This window comes from Lepisosteus platostomus, chromosome 19 (genome assembly GCF_059453375.1).
Source record: "Lepisosteus platostomus isolate fLepPlt1 chromosome 19, fLepPlt1.hap1, whole genome shotgun sequence".
In the NCBI taxonomy this organism is placed as follows: Eukaryota; Metazoa; Chordata; class Actinopteri; order Semionotiformes; family Lepisosteidae; genus Lepisosteus; species Lepisosteus platostomus.
The window spans coordinates 2,761,345-2,780,937 of record NC_142629.1 but is presented as its reverse complement, the minus strand read 5'-3'; the positions used below and the strand labels follow the sequence as shown (position 1 = coordinate 2,780,937).

The following is a 19,593-nucleotide window of genomic DNA, read 5'->3' as shown; positions in this document are numbered from 1 at the left end:
GGGCTTTTCAGCGGCCAGACTGTGGTCACCCATCTATAAAGTACATGGTTTGGCTGTCCCTGCCTTGTTTCTCTGAGAGGGAAGAGATGCTCTATGGTATCAGCTCTTTTTAGTGCCCGAGAGTAATCAAGCTGATTAAGGGATTTACTTAATATTCCAAATATTAAGTCTCCCAATATTCCAAATGGGCATTTTGGATTTCAGTTCATTTGACTCTAATTGGCAGATTGTTAGCTGTCCTGACCTAGAACTGGTAAGTGTTCGTGCATGTTACTAGTGCTGGGTCAGGCTCTGAGTCCTTTTGACTGAGGATACTTTTCTGTGCGTTGTGTTCCTCAGGTTGCAGAATAGCAGTGGGCCTGGGAAAGAGGCATCAAAGAAGCATCCAGGCTCTTTGCACTGTCTGTTGAATGTGCCAGGGCAGTGATTACAGGCTTTCAGCTCTGCCAAAGTGATTAGGTGTATTTCTCTGCACCTGTAATATGTTTGTACCCTCTTGCTCACACACATGTATCAACACGTTCCCTCCCTCAAACACAATCCTGCTCTGAATGGTGAGGAAATATTCTATTTTTGTTCTGTAGTTTACCTACAGCTCACCGTTATTGATTAACAATTTATTTTTGTCTCCCAGACTGGCACAGTCTGTGACCACTTCCTCTTGTTTTAAAGGAGCTTCACTCAGGGGACCTGTTGTTCTTAAAAGCTCACAAAGGGGCCAAAGTATTCCCTTGGGATAGCAGACAGCAGGGAATTAGCCTTGCAGGCCCCTAGAGCACTTCTGGAAGGGTTTATTTTCTCTGCTTTGATTTCACTTCACAGGTAACATAGTTTGATGTAGAAGCCTTACAAAAAATCCTGCCTGGGCTTCTGTCTGGAAGTCCTCAAAGTCGATTCATCAGTGTAGCACAGGGTTTATCTGAATGTTTTGTCATTTCCAAACCATCTTCCCACCCTTGCGCTGGTTGTGAGAGTGTGCCATTTTGGCACAGCTGGGGTCACGATGGAGATCAGCTTTGAGAACCCTTATCTGCGGTGCAGCTTGCTTTATCATTGTTAGTTTTGATTGCCTCTAATCTCCCTGTGCCTGCCCTGTGCCCTGAAGTCACCTCCTGATGATATCCCCTGTGGAGCCGCAAGTACACACAATGGCAGGCCAGAAACAGAGGCCCGTGTGCTTGCCACCCTCCCCACCCTGCTCCAGTACAGTGTTGCCCTGGAGACCGAGGGGAGCTGAGGCCCAAGAGCAAGATAAATCATTTTTCAGGCGTTTGTCTGCTCTTCGCCTTCCGCCTGCCTTGCCTCTGCTGTATAAGTGGATCTGATGTCTACTGTGGCTGTATTGTCCTCGTTCGTCCTTCGCTGGCTATGTGCTACTGTGCTGGAGAATGAACACAACCAAAGTGACACTTGCTCCTTGCTCCCAGATCTTGGGTCCTGGGTTTGATTCCGGACTGGGCTGCCGTCTCTGTGGGGCTCACGGTTTCTCCCTGCGTTCATGTGGGATGTCACCCACAGGCATGTTGGCTGGGTTACTTGTCTCCGAGTTCCTGCAGCCCCGTGAGTGAGGCCTGCAGTGGTCCTAGAAGTACCAGCACGGATGGGAATGGACTGTAGAGTATCAGCACTTGGGAAAACTCACCTCAAGTGTGTAACGCACCGCTAGTGCATTTAACAGTTTCTAAGGGTTTGAACTCCTGTTTGTACAGTTGTGTGTTGGGAATGTTAGCAGCAAGCGTGAGGAGCTCTGGAGTAGTATTCAAATGCTGACTTTGCACTGGTCTGCTCCATGGCCCCACAGAGCTCGGGCACTGTCTGACCACAGTGAGGAAGAGGAGGAAGGTCTAACTCATAATTGTAAAGGATCACTCCTCTTCCAAGGCCCCCAAACCTCTCTGAAGACTGCAGACCGTTGTGACCTTGTAACTCCATGCCGATGTCGATACTTCAGCGAGGACAATGGTGACAGGCGCTGGGTTCGGGTGTCAGATTTTGTTCCCACACGACACCCCTGGCTGCCACCACCTCCATGGTCCTGTCCTTGGCCACACAGCCTCTGCAGTGAGGGGGACTGGGCGCGTTGTAAATAATTTCAAAGCTGCAGGGTGGAATGACCCCTGTGCAGGAAGGAATGGGAACAGCAGGAGAACGAAATGGAAATAAAAACCACTTGGAAGGAAAGAGAAGCTTCTCACCAGGGAGTAATTAGCAATTTTCAACCCCCCTTCCCAGTTAGTCCTTCCTTGACTCTTAGAGGACGTTTGCTTTCTGACTCCATCTCTTTCACTCTTCCTGCAGAAACGCAGGGCCTCTGAGTATTGACTACAGCTGGACCCCCTGCAGTTGGCCATGCAGGAAGATAAGTAGCATAACACACAGATCCCTTTTTCAGATGGTGGCAAGTGTGAAGAGGGACGCTTCTCTTAGTATCTATATGAGTTGAAAGATAAAGGAGGGTGCTATCTGGAAAATTGGGAATCTGTTAACTGTTGAACTTCTTCCAGAATAGTTTTACACACACATCGTAGTGCAATTCTACATGCATGCGTGCATTTACATGTACCAGAAAATTTAGAACATGTAGCTTGTGATTCCTTTGGTGTGGAATGTTATTTATCTGTTTTTATATGAATTCGTACATTTGCATTGTTAGTAGGTGTCTTTTAGAAAAGATCTAGTAATAAACGTTCAGTGAATGATGACGGGGATTGTGTACATCCTGGTTTAAGCTCTGTGTTTCTACTGTTAGAAAGGTTCTACCTGTGTGTAAGTTGTCCTCAAGAGTAACTGTGCAACTCTTCTTTGATGTGCAGATCACCTATTCTTTTCTCTTGCTTTAATAATTCATGCTGCTGTTTTAAGGTTGAAAACCTTCTGTTGCCTCTGGATGTTGAACGTCTTGTTTACCAGCCTAGCAAAACATCACACCTAGTCCTGCTGTGTGATACTGGAGGTTTCTGAGCAAACAGAGAAGCACTGAGCAGTAACACTGAGCTGTGAGTGATGGCTGCTCAATACAGTGCGGGAGCTCAGAGAATTTTCATGCCGCAAAAGTGGGCGATCCTAAGAAACACAGCAGTGACTATATCAGCATTAATGCAAAATATTATTGGATAAAATGAGGTACTGATAAAACTTTACCTCAAGTGAAAGCCTGTTGTTGTTGGGGATATCTCAGAGGTAGCAAAAGCCATATATTCCAATCCAAACTGTTTAATACAAGGCGTCTGAATGCCACAGCGTCTAATTCAGATGGCTGAGCTCTGGGATTTTTTCAAAGCAGTGTATTCAATAAACCAATTTGTCATCTGTTTTTTGAGACAGCAAATAACCATCCGTGCATGAGATAAGAGCCCCAAACAGCCTTTAATTAACTAATAAAAGAAATTGATAGAATCACTTAATTAAAGGTGTATCAATAATTAATAGACTTTTGGTCACAGCTCATGAATATTTTAAATGTAGTTTAGCTGATTTTTTGTTTGTGTTTTATTTAAAGTCTAATGGCATATTAATTGTGGCATCTTACACTCAATAGTAAATTAATTGGTTGTTTATGTAGCCAAGCGCAGTGCACCATCACCACAATGACGGTTTTTCATTATAAACGCACTGGAAGTCCATCTGTGGAGAGTAGACGCACAGCCTCCTAATACACACAGTTAAATAGTCAATAGGGTTTTGTCTGAAGACGTTTGCTCATGCTCGAGTCCTGTAATTGCAGATTTTCCCAGTGGAAGAAAGGATGGATGGGATGGACAAAAGCCGAACAAGAAGGATTACAGGTCAGTGGCCTCTAGGGGCACAGCCAGTTGGTAAGCCCTAGACTGCCATGCCTTCACATCCCCACAGTGTGAGTGCTTTCCACCCAGGTGCCACTAGAAATGCAACAGTTTTCTGGTGCCAGCATTCAGCAGTCTGTGCAATGGCACCTGCAGGGGGGTTGTTTTTCACATTTCGTAGCAGCAAACGTACAGTTCAACCGCAGCAATTCTGCGGGACTGCTGAAATGCAGCCCACAGCGGTCCTCCTTCCAAACTCTATCAGGTCTTGTCAAATTGTTGGAAGTGGCAGAGGTGTTGTAGAGTCTGGTATAAAGAGAGGCTATATGCTGGTGTGAACCTATTTGGTCCAAAAATCTGGTCCTATGCAGTTTGCAAAGGGGGATGATATGAAGAGGGACAGCTTATTTTGCACATTTTATTTTGAAATATAATGCTGTTGCACTACCTTAAAAGGCAGCTTTGCTGCAGCAAGATGGCTGCAACTCTGTTGCTAAACTTGCCCAAGTTATTAATTAAACATTTAATATCTGGAACTCTGCAGTCACCGTGCACCTGTAGTTTGTGGTTAGGCCTGCTGCTGTTGCTAGCTGATAAACTCCAGCGTTTCCATCATGCACACCTGAACATGCAAGGAGAAGATGATGGTGATTAATGATTAAATGGCTCTCCAGCGTGGCGCGGCATGGATTCACTGTCACCCAAGTGAGATGCGATCCAGACTGAAAGAAAAGTCCCTGAAATGCAGTAGGCTGTTCTCTTCTTTTCTTGTTCCTCCACGGGGAATACGTCAGTCTGTTAGAGAGTTTTCTGTTGTTGTTTTCTGTTTAGCGCTCCAGATGAAAGGGATAATTTTAGACTCTGTATAAATTATTAATAAACTGCCAGCAAGTGGGAAAGCATTCCGAGTTGGGAGAAATCCTCCAGAGACAACCCTAGTGCTCTATCTCCGCCCGAAGTAATCAGATGCCTGCTTGACCTCCCAGACGATTCCCCCTCTCGCTCTGTGTCCACTTCAGAGCTGCAGCAGCTCCTGCAGACGGTAGGGTGTGTGTCTGTGAGACGGGGGTGGAGATCGGAGGAGAGGGGGAGCTGGCAGGCTTCATTTCCCAAGCCTTTCAGGATTGCGGTGGTGGGTTTTTGTCTGCATTACTCCGAGAAATACCCCTGCTGGAAAAAGAGAGGCACCTCAGGCAAGTGTCACAATGCCAGATAGAAATAAGCGAAAATGGTTCTTCTAAACATTCCATCAGTATTCCACTAATTAACTGGGGGCTGGGGGTGAGCAGGATGTTTTTCTAACTTAAACTGAGGAAACATTGACCAGACCTCTCAATTCCAAAGTGGAGCAGCTCTGAAGGAGGTGTGTGAAATGAGTACTAAAATATGGTCAAGAACGCTGAACCCTGATGCCCTTTAGTTAGTCATTTTAAATAACCACCATGTACCTGGGAGAGTTTCCGCGCTCCGTATTTACAGAGGCCCCTGTTATTTTTGGCCGGTTTCTTTTCAATTATGCAGAGTCTTTATCCAGTGCGGAGCAGCCGATGGTGGCGAGGGGTTTTCTATCAGTCTGCGGCTCAGCCTGTTCCGGTGGCACTGCACTGAGCCGTGGGAGCCTGTGAAGACTCTCCAGGGCCTGGTCACTCCACCCTGTCCTCTCTCTCCGACTCTGGGTGCATTGCTCAGCGAATGAAAGAATCACGGTAGTACTGTGTGTGTGTGTGTGTGTGTGTGTGTGTGTGTGTGTGTGCGCTCGTTTCTAAATTTGTAACCCTGCAGTTAGCTAGTTAAACACACGGCGAAGAGCAGGGAAGTGAAACAGACGGCAAGCGTTCCTTTTTAACTCCCTGGCCCAGAAAAGGCCAGGCCCCCTCTCCCTCTTGCCTGCTCCTTTCATTTCTCTGGGTTTGCTGTTTTTCAAAACACCGATGTTTAAACATGGCTCACGTTTTCAGAACCGCTTCGAGCAGATTTCCACTGCTGTTATATTATTTATTATTATTATTATTTATTCATTTGGCCAATGTCTTTATCCAGGAATATAAAATCCAGTTTATTCCATTGCAAAGTAAGACAGCTCCTTAAAATCGCACCCCAGTATTGCAGCGCGTGGTATAGTAATAATTATAGTAATTTGCATAGTGGAGTACAGGGGTTTATACTGCAAGGATAAATATTTAAATTAAGTACAATTACTGGAATTAATTATAATATGCAAATATGATAAATTGGAATGATAGTAAACAGATAACAGTGCAATACCAAAATCCCAAAGCTGTAGTTTAATTCCCTTTGATCTGGAGTTCAATATACCACAGGCCAGTGAGTCCCAGCCCTGGACTTGCTGGTTTTCATTGCAGCTGAGCTCTAAATCTCCAGCTAATTGATGAATTCATTGACCTGCTTGCTTGTTTAAACTTTTATTTAACTTGTTCCTTTGGTAAGTCATGAGTGTCAAAAATACCCAACTTCAGGGGTACTGTTTCACACAGCTTCAGCACAGAGGAAGCAAGAATTTGCGCAGCTCCTACTCAACTGGCTCTCCATTAATACTGGCTAGATATCCAATCTATTGATAATCTGCAGACTCCGGTGGGAAGGACGCACCCACAGTGGGAGTGCCTATGTGTCAGGCACGCCCACCACCCGTGTTTTCTCCCTTCTGCAGGGGTGCGTTCGTTACATGTCACGCAGCACACATGAACGAGGGCAGGTCTGGAAGTCGCATATTGGTATGGGGTTAAAACCAATGATAAATTCCCATCCGGCCCCACAAGAGCTATTTACAAATACTTCCCAAACCGAAAGCTAGAATCCCAAATCTGTGATTTGAAATCTGTGATGAAAACCATGACTGGAGCAAAGCCAGACAGAGTGTTCCTGCTGGACCAGGGCTGGGAACCGCTGTCTTAGGGCATAGCTGATCTTGTGTACTAAGGGAATGCACTGAAGTGTGTTCTTTGAGAAGACCTCAGTGCCAGTGGAGATGCTCTGCCATCTTTTCTTGAGAATTATGGCAATGCCTTTTTCCCAGGCTGGGACAGGAAACTGTTTGCCTCCTTGAAAGACTGCTAAGATTTAATCAGAATTTCAGAAAGGGCTTATTAAGAAATTCTGGTCCATGAAACGTGCCTACAGGTAGCTTGATCTGCCGCTTGGTCCAATTCACCCATACCTCTGAGTAGGCAGAGAATCTCAGGGGCCAAGCAATATTGATTAAAAGGACGGTGTTGTAGTCTGGGAAGGATGATGCATTGGGGTTGAATGATTGACAGTGGCCCTCCATTCGTCATTGGCTTAAAGATCAATACTGTACTACAAAACTCCTCCTGACCTGCATGAGTCTTGCAGCCAAAGCCTAAGTGAAAATCACCAGCGAAATAACTCACTGAGCCACCTACACCTTGTTTTAAATCTGTTGTTTGGCTCTGGTCCCAAGGTTAGACTTAATTTGAGTGCCAGGCTTCATAGGAGAGTGGACGTGTAATTTTCAGAGCTGTGCTAAATCACGCCATTAAAATCCCATTGATTTGAGCTTAATTCACCCCTGACCGCATCGTTCTCGATAGGAACAGTACTTAGTGCGGGGCTGAATAAATGGATTTCAGTGTTTCAGCGTAAGACTTCCAGTCTAATGCAATAACCCAAACTGTTATTAAATTAGCAATTACTCTGGGACCAACAAGGAAAGACAAAGACTTGCAGCAGAAAGAAGAAGTGTTAATGTATTAATCGAAGCGTTTTAAAACATTACTGCCTCCAGGATCTTTTTTCGCAGCTCCTTCTGGATCCTCGCTCAGCCTCTGGTATTGCAGCATGAGGCTGTGAATCTTAAATTGCTGTACTTTTTTTTCCAAGTGAGCTTTTATTAGCAGAGGGAGCTGCACTGGCAGCATGGTCTGTCGCAGACCTTCCCCGTAATTATACCCACAGCCTGTACAGCTGGATCCTGCAGCTCTTGTTAGCACTAGGAGAATTTTATGTAACCAAGCTATCTCAACAAGTAGAGCAGAAAGGGCCTTATTTTCTCTCCTTCTGTTTTATTTGGAAACACTCGTCTGTTAGGGTTGGAATTGAAAGCCAACCACTGCAAGGCAAAACCTGATTCCTGGCAGGCTTTTCAATTTTATTTTTAAATAAGATGATCTCAAGAAGGGTAATTGATGAATTGCAAAAGTGTAAATGAGCGCAGTGAAATAGAATGAGAGCTCGCTCCCTCTGATAGAATCGAGTTACAGGACAAGTGAGTTGGAACAGCTGGAGGTGGTGGCTGGCATGTGTTGTGATGGAGGCCTGAGTCACATGTCCCAACCATGAGAGCAACTGTCTTGTCATGTAATTATTAAGAACATAATTCCTAATTAATTAAAAATGTTATTTTGTTGACACCTTAATCGTATTTTATGGGCTTGTAAATGATTTATAACTGCTAAAATTAAATTTACATTCTAATTAGTTACACCTACTGTAGCAATTCTTATGACTAATATGCTACTAACGGTGGCTTTTCTCTCCCCTTGATATTGAGCTATTTAATTATAATTAGCTACAATTTTATGATTAGCTTGTCGGCTGATTTTTTAACCCACAGAGAGCCAGGAACACTGAGGCTAAAGACGGTTTTGTGTGTAAATGCACTCTGTTGCTGTGGTCCTGTAAGGTGCAGAGCTCCTGCTGTCTGTCCAGCTGCTGAAGGGTCATATGTGGGCTGGTCCTCGGTTGAGCTGGGTTTCTATTGGCTCTATGCGCAGAATCAAGGCAGTAAAGGACCTTCAAGATCAGGCTTGTCCTCGTCTTTCCTGTTTTAGTAGTCGAAGTCTTTGGAAAACAATATCCAAATGCAGAAAGTTCATTTTATTTCCATTTCTGCTGTAGCACCCTTTAAGGCTTGCATTTATCTCTTCTAGTTTTTATTACAGTATGTGCATAAAACCAGTTTATGTACATCTGGTGTTATGGGGCATAAGAGAGATAATAAAAAAACATTTTTAGTTTACCCCCACCTTGCCCAGCCTGAACCTAGCTGGTTTTAGTGTTCCTTAATAAGGTCTCCTTGATGGGATTTGCACAGAGCCTGGAGGTGTAGCCTGTGTTCTACATGGGGGTCACTGTGCTGACCTGCACTTTAATATGAGTAAAGGCACTGCAGAGCTATTCCTCACGGCTCTGCGAGACCTCAGCCTAAATGATGTGAATAAAGTCAATAACCTCATCACCGGTGGACTCCGGTGCTGTAGTAAAACTCTTTTATCACTGGGGCTCAGCAGAGGTGATGGAGAATCTCATTTAATTACGGGACCTCATAACTGCAGTGCTCTGCTTTTCAAGGCCGTGACTGGACAAACCTTCTTCACTTACACTAAGACACCATGCAATGTGGACAGGTTCGGTTTCAGTCTTTGAAAATACATACTGTAACTCCTTCTACAATAACTCTAATATAAGGGAAAATGCATCTTATATTGTAATAACTGTCCAGTGTGCAGTGTGCCAAACATTTGGAATCCATACAGATTTAAATGGATTGTTTATATACTTTAACGTCAAAGTAACATTCCAAGGATAATTCTCTTTTAAAATGTAGTATCTGTGTTTTTTCAACCATCTCATTTTGGAATCTCCAGTTGTATCTTCACTTCTCTCACTGTAACAATCGCTGTGCCCTCGTGGGGAGAATGAGGTGGTGCAGACAGGCTCCTCTGACCTGCCTGACACTGGGCTCTTCCCCCTCTATAAGCTCTGAATGCACAGGAGGTTTAGGACCTGATTGGAGCAGAGGACTGTCCCTCACTGACATCACTGCTAACCAGCAGGCACCCAGGAGGCCACAGGGATGACTGTTTTGCCAGTGGACATTGATCTGTCCAACTATCCCTTTCCCAGGCTGTGCTGGACAGTAACTAGCAACATGACCCAGGTTCAAACTCTTCAGACTCACGCCATCTAGATTATAGAGCTGCACCTGGGCTCAGGACTCCTTACTGCCTGAACCACATGCTTCTGAGCTTTAGACCTAAAATTAGTACTGAGAAATCAGTTCAGATTGTAAAGGTTTTTTTTATGCAGCATCCTGGCTCAATGTTTGTTCTTCAATGGGGGTGAGTGTGGGTGACAACAGTTGTCTGATTTCCCCTGAGCATGTGAGTGACTTTGCAAACGCATTTGTGTTTACGTGCAAGGACCTGAGAGTGAAAGTCAGATACCATGGCAACGATAATGAGACCATAAATCACTGTAATGCTGTTTTTGCTCCATCTCTGACTGGATCACTACTAACACTGGACCCCACCCTACATGGCCTTTCTCTGCTTGGGTCCTGAGTACCCTCAAGCAGAAGTTAGATCGAAGTAGTCGCTTGTACGGAAATGCCCATGAGAGATAGCCTATATGCGGTCCTCTTTGGTTTCAACAGCTTCAACTTTACTGCCAGCTGTGATTAACACTGGTGTTCCGGTGTAGACCTGCCCTCCTTTTGAAGTCATACAGAGAAGGAAAAAGAGGGAAACTAGGGACCAGCAGGCTCTGTGTGCTCAGAGAAGAGGCATAAAAGCCTAATATGGCCTGTGGATAAGTCAGGGGAATTATGTCAGATCAACCAAAATACTTCCAAACACAAAATAATAGATAATACTGTAGACAGTGGCAGGCAGGCTGTGCTTGCATACACACATCAGGTTTCTCGGCCCTCCTGTGTTTTCCATGGGGGACAGCCCCAGCCTCTGAAACTGCAAGGACAGCCTGGAGGGGTGTGCTGTGGCCGACAACTTCCCAGGGAACCGCAGTCCTTCCTCCTGTTCAGACAGCCAGTTCTCTGAGGGGCTCATGTGCTTCGAGGGTCTGTCTGCTTCTCATAACAGGAGCTCAGACTCTTGAGCTGGTGGAAATCCCTTCATAATGCCTCAAATCACCCCTGACGCCTGTAGCGCTGAGCGCCACCCTCTGCAGAAGAGATGAGAGATGTCGGAGCACCCCCTTTCCTGCTCTTGCTCTGAGCAATGGGTGTCTTTCCCCTTGAAGGTAAAGACCATGCTGTAGCTGTAAGCAAACACAGTTAAAATGAGACTAATATGTGTGGTGCTATAAATTAGCGTTTGGGGGCCATTCCAACAAAAGAATTCCAGCTGCAGTCACTTATTGCAGCTGAAGTATTTTTATTCCAGTCCCTTACAAAACAGTCGTGTTTGCAGAGAAAAACATGGCAGCTACCTGGTTGAGCATTAAGAGCAAAGGTTAGTGTGCAGTACTGTGACAAAGATTATAAGGCCTGTCTCGGGGCGTGCTGCCTGTTCCTCTTCCCAGAGAGGAAAGTGGTGAGAGTTGGGAATCTTAGTTAAAACACGGAGCATGTCACTGTGTAAACACTGGTAAGGTCTGCCACTCCCCAGCGACGCGTGCATTCTTATCTATGGGTGCCTTTCCAAACCCTCCTCTCCTCTGACACCCGGCCTGCCGCTGTTGCTGTCCGTTCCGCCTGGTGCAGGCCCATCAAGTCCTCTTGCCGTTCTCCATCCCACACCACGCGGTAACCATGGCAATGCCTCACCGGGGCCGTGGACGCTGCCTGCGGGCCTGACGGCAGCCTGTGCAGCAGAAAGCCTGCCTGATCTGCTCCCAGCACCGCCGACACAATGCAACAGCCGAGCTGTGCAAGACATGGAGTCCTCGCTGTTTTTGCAGAAAAACACCTCACTGTTTTCTGCCTCTTATATTTAAAATAAATTGCTCTAGACCTCTGATAAAAGTGTAGAATATACTATATATAAAGCCGTTGCAAACAGATCAACTGAAAATAGTAAAAGGATCAGCTTTTTAAACAATGATTCAGGTCCACAAGATATGGATTTGTCGTTACTTTGAGTTTGGAGATTGTGAGACCTTGACTGTATTTGTTTTGTATGTCCTCTGTGTCATTTATCTGCCTTGTATAGTAGTAGCATTAGCAAATTCTGTACCCCCCTTTTTTACTCTTGGAAAGATGGGGTCTTCAGTTCTGTTGCGTAGTATTTAGCAGGGCTTTCAGTACAGCTATACAAGTGTGTCTACCACTAGCTATACAACAAGCTACAAGTCTACAAGCTATACTACTGTGTCTCTGGAGGAAGGGGGGACCGCACGCTCTCACAGAGATGCCCACACGCCCTGGTCCTCTCCCTCCCCAGCTGTCTGTGACAGTGCTGACATGGGGCATGAATCAGAATCTCCGTAAGCAGGATTAAAAAGAATAAATAAGTTGATATCATGGAACAAAATGATTTATGCACAGCGCCGCTGCAGCGGCCGAACCAAGTACTAACAGAAATCAATAGGTAATTACAGACATCCACCAAGAGCTGCGTCCAGGTCTGCTCATGCTCAGAACAAATGTCAAAATACTTGTTTGCCAGCAAAGCAAGCGGGTGTAAGTAAGTGCTCATTGGGGAGCAATCTTCCCCTGGCTGGGCCTCCAGGTGGGCTGTTTCTCACCTCCTGGGGGCTCTGGCAGCTGCTAGGCATTTGCCTGTTCAGCAGTCTTATTATAACGTATGGTTTTCTGCAAGACACAGTTCTGGGTTGTACAGGGGTCTGGCAGGTTGTGCTCAATTGGTTTCTAGCTCCCGACTGGTTGTACTGTAACCCCTCACACTCGCAGTACAAGACTGTCCGTCGCAGAATGTCTGGGTGCGCATCAATTCATATCAGTCAGATGTCAGGTTTCCGAGAATATCCAAAGATAATTTGTCATCCATGCAGTTAGCATGCAGTCGCTAGAGAACTTCACATGGACAGAGCTGATTAGAAAAATCAGATTAGGAAAAAATGAAAAAGAGTGCAATAAACATGATTCATAAGCACATTAAAATAAACAAAAAAGGATGAAAGGGTTTTGTAATTAAGTAAAAACACGAGTATAAGATTAAGAGTATAAGATATAAGAGTGAAGAAACATCTTTAGCCTAGATTGATAAACTGAAACAGCAGAATCTTCTTTAGATAGATAGGTAGTTTGATTGCACAGTACATGACCAGATTCCTCCTGAGACCACAGTTGCTCTGCCTGCCAGAGAGAGTGGAGATCCCATTCTGGCCTGGTTGGGCGTCCCTCAGGCTTGTGGAAGACAATCATCCTTCATGAGGGGGAGAGGTTCCCAGTGAAGGTTACTCCATATTTCATGAGCTCTACAGTATATGCTCTGTCGTCCATATTCTTTTCAGGAATTGTTAGAACAAAAAGATTTCCCCCATCCTGAGACAGGATCTGGTTATAGATGGATTTGTACCCTTTTAGATCCCTGGGGTTTCATCGTGGTCCAACGTATCTTGCCTCACCGTTACAGGGCTTTTTTGAGCTTCACTTTGCGCTTGGCTGTTCTCTTACCTGGCCTTGCAGCTGTAAACATCTGGAAGGCTTATCTATGAACTACGTGGTCCACAGCCACAAAGTCTGGGATAATTCTTAGTGCTTAGAGGCAGGCTGTACCAATAGTTTTTAGAGGTCATGAACCATTGTGGCTCCACTAATACGGGCTCCACAACTTGCTCACAGTGCAAGTTGAGCACATAGGGCCATGTGAGCAGATTTCCCCAAGAGGCAGTGCCAACATTGGTCGCAATATTGGTGGCAGTAGTGGAATTAGTTGGCAAGATGCCTCCGATTTCCCAAGCAGGAGAGATCCTGGAGTACTTGGTCAATGCCAGCAGAGGGGTATGAGAAATGTAAGGACGTAACTGGGAAGGCTGAGAGATAATGAGTGCTGGCACTCTGTGTGAGGAGAAGTGAGAGCAGTACCAGTAGAAAGTGTCACTTTGATAAACAGCTATAAATGGGTCAGGCCTGCTAGCTTCTCTCAGCCAGCGCTAACCTAAATCAACGGAGTAAGCAGTCACTGTCTAGTGTGACTTATCATATTCCCAGCCCTTATCTGTCCAGGCAGTTAAAAGCTGACCCCTTGGAGGTACCTGGTCACAGTCTAATCCATCTCTCTCTCCAGACGGCTCTTCTCAGAGCATCGTGTTTAAACCCTCCCTACGGTTTTTTTTTCTGCTTTTGTTCTGAATTTGCAGCCTGTCTGTATAAAAAACACTTTAAAGTCGTGACTGTTTACTATGTCAATGTAAAGTACATACTACACAGATGTTATTGGTAACATAAGTGCTTTCTGTTAGATTGATTGTTAATTTATGGCCACGGAATGGAATTTATGGAACGGAATTTATTGAGAATGACCACTTGTTTCCAGGGTTTAGAGACTGATGAATGAAGATTTCTGTAAAACATGCAGGATCGTGGATGGTCCCCTGTAAAAGAAAATGCAGGGAATATACCCATTTGTGGCCTATAAACATAAACTGCCAAACTGTAGTGGTAACCTTGGATCCATGTGATCAAACAGAATATATAAGGATCTAACATTTATTATAACCATAGGGCATTTGCAGGGTAAAGCATTTTCTATTTAATGATTTTTTAAAATTTTTTCCAGTGAAATCTGGACTTCCATGCATTTTCAACTGTACACAATAATCTTTTTATTTCTACTGATTTGCTAGGGTTGTATTTTAGTCTGTTGTAAACTCCCCCTCACAGCAAACCAGCTAAGAAAAAAGCGAGAGAGAATGAGAATAAAGTACAATCACAGAGGTGGTGAGACAAAACTCTCGCAGGTCCTTGTTCCCTGTGGTCCACTCCTCCCAGTTTAACAAGTCCCTTGCTCTGTCTCTTTCTCTTCTGTCCGTATGCTGGAAGCTGGTTTGCTGTCCGCTATCCCATCCTGCCACTCTGCTTGCTCTTTTTCTCCCTTGGCGTCTCTGGGAAGCATTTGGAGTAAGATAGTGTCTCGAATTGTCAAGATATATAGGGATTTTTGGAGATACTGGGTTCGGTATTAGCAGAAGAACTGGGACCCCTCAGTGGCCCCACCATCTCTGAAAAGACCTCTATAACTTTAGGTGGGGTGATACTCCCAAGATCAGAGGAAGAGGTCGACGTGCAGGTCCGTAGCTGCTACGATGTGGCGGATGGAATTCATTATAGAAGGAGCTCCCTGCTCCTGTAGGAGAATGCTGCGATGGCCAGTACTCCATGATTCATGAAAGCGGGAGTTTTTATTCTGTCTGAAATTCGCTCTGCCTCAGGAAAGATGGTATTTAGTGAGCGATGTTTATCTTTCCTATTTTTTTTTTTGCAACCGGCTCAGTCTTGGAAGTTAAACACATACATCTCCCGGCACTGGATTGCGTGGGTATCGTTCTTGGTATTACTCTCACGTTCCCTGAACGCATGCCAAGTGATCTACCAGTCTCCCTGAGGGCATTTCCCAATAAAGCCTGAGGGACTTCATTGCAGCCACCCTGGTTCAAATCAAAGGCGTAGCGGTGCTGCTTTGTATTCAGAAGCACAAAAAACATATTTTTCAAAGTGGAGTCAAATTCTGCTCAGCGGTTCGGCATGAAAACGGCCTTCGCCGTTCTTCGCCATGCAAGCCTGTTCTCGAACTCTTCCTGTCAGCAGCTTGCCACCCTTCAAAACTTGTTGCTGTCTGTGTTTATATTTGTGTTTACGTTCAAGGCCCGCGATGGAGTGAGGAATGACATGAAACAGACCGAATGCAACAGAAACCTAAAGTGAAACAAATGTCAGAAAGGATCTGCAGGCAGGGAAACTCAACAACCGCAGCGGCAGAGCAAAAAAGCAGGAACAGCCTGGGGCGGGGGACGTTTGACTGTTTTGGGGGGATTTTGTGTTTTGCGTTCTGTTGTCAGTCTTCATCATTAACGTTTTCATGTTGTTTCCAGCAAGAACTGCTTCCAGAGAAACAGTTTCACTCGTGGTGCGTGTTCAGGCACACCTCAGTGTATTGCCTGCCAACAGTAGACTGCACAGCCTTGTACATCACAAATTTTATTCCCCACCACCCCTTGATGACTCTCGGACTTGCTTAATCAAAGTTATTTTAGCACAGCTATAAGCTCTAAGGATCTACTTAGTTGAGATAAAAGCCAGTTTAAGAATATACCAATACCTTCAGTCATGCAGAACTGGTATGAAATGTTAGCCCTTTATTGCAGAACAGGAGGACTATGCGGCAGAGAACACAATTTAATTTTATTACTGGGGTGACACTATAATGAAAGTCTAGAGGGCAAGGAGCAAGACGTACTAAAAAAGAACATAAAATGTAGTTAGCAGTATACTTATACTTTAAAAAAAAGCATCTTTCCAGGCTCACAGTAGTCCACACATGGCTGTTTGTTCTCCATCTGCAGCCTGGGGTCTGTGCACAAAGCAGGTTACAGGCTGTGCATGCTTGTGGCTCTCAGGGCTGGCTCAGGAGACTGCAGCACAGCGCAGCAATGGTCAGGGGAGACATTGGCTTTAAGAGAAATAGCCTCTCTGCCACCTCCCCCAGCCCTGTCAGATACGGTATCTCCCTGACAGCTAGGGTCCCTGCATCTCAGGGCACAGCCAGCTGGGCCGGGAACTGTGGTGCTGGAATATGACTACCAGTTTCACCACAGATCAGCACAAGATGGGGTGGCCACCGGGCTGCTGTTCTCATCCCATCCACCTGCACAGAACAGGGCTCCACTGAGAAGCTCCGTATTGTTCGGATCTGGCCAGGACAAGCTGGAGACACAGGCCAGGTGCGAGTGAGTTCAGCAAACCCATAGGCATACAGCACGTGGACAAACCTGCCCCTGGTCAGACAGGGAAGAGGACAGCAGTGTACGAGTGGCTACAGCTCCCAGCTGCAGGCTGTCAGTCAGAGGCTCTCAGTGTGATCCTCAAGAGAGAGCAAAGCGTGTTGCTTCCCCACCCAGCTGACAGTTCTCCCTGGCTGTAGGGCCCCAGGTACTGTATGTGACAAGCTGTCAGATGCAGGAGACTCTGAACACTGATGCACCTCCACACAGCTCTGTTCACCAAGGTCCCCCACTGGAGCCACTGGGCTCACAGCTCAAGATACTGCAAGTGTTTTGGAGAAAGCTATTTCTGCACAGAGTGCGTCGCTGCTTAATTTGATTTTGAGGAGAATTCCCACTGAAAGGCTAATTAAATTAATTTGGGCAAAATAATTGTAGAGAGCATCTAAAATGTAGAGAACACTCTAGAGAGCTTGTGGGGAAAAAAAAAGGCATTTCAGCAGTGAAAACAACTCCTTTTTAATTTCTTTCCCATTCCGCAGCCTGTTTTTACACAGGAGTAAAGCAGTGAGTCAGCATGCAAGGGTATCTATGAATTATTTGGGTTATGCAGAAATATGAAGCCCATCATGTTTCACTGGTTTCATATTGGATTAGTTATGAGATATTAAACTAATAGCTGACACCCAATTCTTAGAATATGACAGACCAGAAAATGCATTTAAAAGCCTGCCGGTGTGGCTTCTTCTCGGCTTTCATGGCTGGGAAGTTAGAGCTCAAAACATTTGAACACATTTGAGCATATGTCTGAAAACAGAACGAGCACAGCTTGTTGGAGAAATGTATTTGTAATACATTCGAACAGTGCTTTCTATTTCTGGGGGAAAAAAAAAATCAATGCTTGCCATTTCTGATTCTACACAAATCCATTCCAGAGAGGCATCCCTTTGAGGGAAGCTGTTAAACAGTGTGCTGTGGGTGGCTCACTCTGTACAGTGGGCAGCTTGTGAAGACCGAAGGGAACGAAATGTTCTGTGTGAGATATAGAGTCTTGGTCCGCTGGTGTGGAAATTGTTAGGAGTCCCGTTGTGCTGAAAGCGAGCGAAGGAAAAACTTCTCCGAGGATAACAAAATAGTTGCTGATAAGAGGCTTTTGTGAGTGGGGTGACTTTTTAGGAGAGTTAAACTTGCAGTACCAGAAAGTTTTGTGGCTAACCACTGAGGTCCAAAGGATTAACCCCAGGCTGAAACCGGTCACCACCATAGGGAAGTCAGGCCAACTAGACTCGTGGGTAGTTTATCATCCTTCACTAGCATGTCGGGAGTGGTTTTGAGCTGTGCATGCAGTATATCAGTCTTATGAGGATAACACATGCAGAGAGAACACATGGCCAGGAGCAGAGGGAGAGAGGACAGTGTGGAAGAGGCGTTGGGAGTATCGCAGTGAACGAAACAACTCTACTAATCTGTATTTGTTATCAGGGGGGTCATCTGGTAATGACGCTAGCTAAATTGCCCTCAATGGTGAATGCACTGATGGCATTCAAACCATTGATCCGTGCTTTATACAGAAAACAGTACACTAATGATATTCACAGAGGCCAAGATGCTGTCTTCGATAACCTTGTCCCGTGAGGGACTTTTTAGTTGTTGCTGTTTTTAATTATCTAAAAGCTTTGATATCTAGATCTGCTGCTGGAGACCAAAGTGTCTGCTTGCCTCAGAGAAAGAAAAAAAAAACGGCAAACTGATTTGAACCACACACAAGATGTGCAGCAGGGAGCATTTTACCATAGCGAAAATAAACATCGGAAAAGGAAATAATGCCATCTGGGACTTTTAAGCATAATAAAAAAAAAACGAGCCGAAATTGAGTCTAAACAGCGGTGTGGAAAATTGAAAGGGCTGCCGTGGTAACCACACTTTCAGAATGCGCGGCTGTGTGTGCTATTCCCCACTGTGCGTGCTCAGGTATATTTAAAACATCATAGCATCGGCTCTCCTGTCTGAATGTCAATGGCGGCTGGTTCTCCTGCATGAAAAGGCCCAGGACTGGCTCCTCTGGGTGGAGGGAAGTGTGTTTCTGCGGTGGGGCTTGGATTCTGAGCTCCTGACAGTTCCTCCGGCTCTCCCTGGACATGTGGAGCTCTGTAGCTCTGTCGAACAAGCGCGGGTGTCAGAGTCTTTAGGAGCCGGGGTTGCTTTTCACATCTTCCCTTTTGACCTCAACGGCCCTTGCATTCCCTGATATCTGCAGCTGTAAGCAGGTTCCCTGTTCTCTGTGGCACAGGGCTGGGATTTGGGGAAGGCCTATTGGCATTCTGGTTACAGTGACTAGTGGTGTGCAGAGAATTTCAAACCCTCCCCAGAAACCTCCAGACCATTTGATTAATCAATTACTCCAGCCTCGTTATTCCTGTCACTTAACACGTCAGAACCTACTGTACCTCGCACCGCTTATTTAAAAGGCTCCCCTGTGCGCTAGCCCTCCGAGCTTCACCTTTCCATTGATCTCAGGTTCAGTAGCACTTTGTTTTAGTCACAATTAGACATGTGTTGAGCATGCGTTTCTGTCTGGCTTCACTTAATCAGCTCCTGCATATCTACCAGGGAAATCCGCTGTCAGGCACTTTGTTTCAGTGCAGACGAGGCGCTAATTAAATGCTGTTTGCTTATTCCCACATGGGGTTATTGTTGCGCTTTTCGTATCATAATAAAGCACACCTGTTTTCATTCACAGCTCCTTCCATTGCATGTCGGCTAGGAAACTGCAGGCTTTTGCTTACACGTGCAGACCCTCAGGACGTATTCAATTCATATAATTTATTAAAGACAAAATCCATATCCTGTATATAACAAAAAATAAATCGGAAACCCCTTCTTCCGTCTCTTTTCTGTGTCTGTAATGCAGTTCCAGGCAGTTGCTTGCTGCTTGGCGGTGACAGCAGGGCCCCAGCCAGGTGACAGCAGGGACGTGGGGAGACCGGTGCCAGGGCTGACCGGACTGGGCTGGAGTGGGGAATTAGCAGACTCGGTGGGCAGCCACCGCAGCATGCAGTATCTGTGCAGGTAACGAGATCGATATCGACGCCGGAGTCACTCGACAGATCTGTGGCTAATGAGGTGTAAAGATTTGTACACCTCAGCCAGGTGCCTGAAATGGGAAAGTGGAGTCCTGTAATGTGAT

General features: G+C 45.5%; 1 long non-coding RNA gene across 3 annotated transcripts in view; it reads left to right on the top strand.

Moving 5' to 3' along the window:
• Positions 1-19,593, top strand: part of LOC148644883 (uncharacterized) — a 56,689-nt gene that overhangs the window by 28,845 nt on the left and 8,251 nt on the right. For all 3 annotated transcript variants that reach the window (XR_015928558.1, XR_015928557.1, XR_015928556.1), the window contains 2 exons: positions 3,725-3,785; positions 19,318-19,475. This is a non-coding gene — a long non-coding RNA (uncharacterized LOC148644883). The remainder of the gene's footprint in view (positions 1-3,724; positions 3,786-19,317; positions 19,476-19,593) is intronic.